Source organism: Artibeus jamaicensis, unplaced genomic scaffold (genome assembly GCF_021234435.1).
Source record: "Artibeus jamaicensis isolate MK-2021 breed Jamaican fruit bat unplaced genomic scaffold, CSHL_Jam_final contig_233, whole genome shotgun sequence".
NCBI classification, from domain to species: domain Eukaryota; kingdom Metazoa; phylum Chordata; class Mammalia; order Chiroptera; family Phyllostomidae; genus Artibeus; species Artibeus jamaicensis.
The window spans coordinates 64,718,476-64,720,775 of NW_026521486.1; the positions used below are offsets into that span (position 1 = coordinate 64,718,476).

The window sequence follows — 2,300 nt, forward strand, 5'->3', positions numbered from 1 at the left end:
GATCTCATCCCGAGCAAATTTTTTTTGTTTCCCGGGATGAACAAAGTCTTCAAAGGAAAATGTTTTGCCGATGTGGAAGAGCTGAAACCAAAAAAGAACAGAAACACTCATTACACAGCATCAAAACTGACAAGTTCAAAAACTGTTCTGAGCCGTAGAAAAAAACATCTTGATAGGTGTATTGCATCAGATGGAGAGTACTTTGAAAGCGAAAACATGTAAGAACAATTACACTATTTTTATAAATAAATTCCAGTTTTTTTGGCTCCCCCTTTTAGATTCAAATTGCTTGTAGTGTAGTAGAAGAAATAATACATTGCAATATTTTTTTCAATGATTCTGAACTTTTTATTGGCCTCCTGCCCCACCAAGGGATGCCCCACTTCTGCTGCCTTTAATGCCTCAGAACTTTGGTCTCGTTCACCTCAGACACCACTCTGTGATCCACAGTCCTGTGAGTGGTGGTATTTGGATGATTTGTAAGGAGTGGTTATTGTCCAGGGCATCAAGAACAAAGTCTGCCCCATCTTCCAGTAGGTGGTGGTAGGTGGCAATCTCAGTCTCCAGCCTGACCTTGGTGTTCAGCAGAGCCTCATACTCCTGGGCCTGGCGCTGCCTCTCTGCCTGGGTTGGGCCAGCTCTGACTCCAGGTGCAGCAGGATCCTGTTTATTGGTTCCATCTGCATGGTACTACATGGCTCCACCTCCCTCAGGCTGTCCTCAGAACTGGCCTTCAGATTCCTCATTGAGTCCAGGTCTATCTCCAATGACTGGACTGAACATCTCAGCTCCATGAGTGTCATCTCAGCAGCTAATATCTCAGCAGTCTGTGAGGTGACCACTGTGGTGTTCTTCTCCATCCACTGGGACCAGTACTTGTCTAGCTTTTCCAGGTTCTCCAAAGCCAGCTCGTCATACTGGGCCCAGATGTCCAGCATGATCTTGCTGAGGTGCTGAGATTTGGAGGCACGCAACTCCACAGTTAACCCAGAGTTGGCAATCTAGTTTTGTAGAGCACTTGCTTCCTCCTTGTGGTTCTTCTTCACAAAGAGCAGCTCCTCCTTGAAAGCCTTTATCTCTGTCTCTAGCTGCAGCCGAATGACATTGGTGTCATCATTGACCTTTCCAACCCCGTGGATGTCATTCTCCAGAGACTCAGCTCTGAAATCATCTTTACCAAGACAGGTGCCGTCAATCTGCAGAACAATGCAGGCATTGTCCACAGAATTTACAAAGATCTGAGCCCTCATGTCCTCGATGGTCTTGAAATAATGCCCCCAGGCTCCAACCTAAGGGTCCTTCTTCTCCATGTGTTCCCTTATTCTGCTCTCTAGTCTCTGATTATCGGCCTCCAGGTTTCTCACCCTCTCCAGCTAGGAGGCCAGGTGGTCATTCAGGCACTGCATAGTCTCCTTTTTGTTCTGAGTGCCCTCTATGCCTGGCACACCCTTGGCCATTCCTGCAGCCAGACCTCTGGATCCCCAGCTGCCTCGCACACTGATGGAGCAGGACACCAAGGTCCAGGAACCTAAGCCTCTGGCGCCTGTATAGACACTGGCCACCCTGCTGGCCAGCCATACCTAGTGGCTGGGTGACTCCATGGAGACCAGGGTCCGGTTGTTTGTGGAAAGGCTGGAGTGGGTGCTGAAGTTCATGTTGCTCAGGGAGGAAGGCAAGAAGCTGAGACTCAGGTTGAAGCTGCAGTCGTGATGATATTATTGATTGGCATTCAATATCCACCTCTCTTCCAAGTATATCTTTCTGTAGTATAAAGCCTAGAAAGCCATAAAATAAAAGCAAAAGCAAAAACTGCATTGCCAAATTCTATTGCTGACAGGTTCTAGATGTAGTTTTGGTTCAGCCACTCATATTATGTACTTGAAGGAAATTCCGAAAGCAGAAGCAAACTAGAAGTCATAACATCTTGTCTTGCTCTCCTTGCTCAAAACCGTATTCACTGAGTCGTTGGTTGTGGGTGTTCAGAGATGGGTCGAGGACATCTATTCTGCTGGTACAGACTGCAGCCAAGATGCTGTGCTTCTGAGGCTGAGACAGTCGCCAGATCATGGCGACTTACTGACTGTGGTGGCCTCCCAAACACAGCAGTGATTTCAAGAGCCAGTGGTTTTTTTTTATCACACAGCAGGGAACAAGAAACTTACTGGCTTGGCTCTGCAGTATGGTTGAGTCTAAATTCTGTTTCTTTAGTCTTCCCAACAAGTTGGCAAGCCATTTAAGAGCCTGCAAAAATGTCTTTCTGTTTAAACTACATTCTGTCTTTGCAATTGAATTTAGACTAC

At 46.7% G+C, this 2,300-nt stretch overlaps 1 pseudogene; it reads right to left on the reverse strand.

Annotated features, from left to right (window-relative positions):
* Positions 1–394: 394 nt before the first annotated feature.
* On the reverse strand, positions 395–1,655 carry LOC119039403 (keratin, type I cytoskeletal 18-like; annotated as a pseudogene).
* Positions 1,656–2,300: the final 645 nt, after the last annotated feature.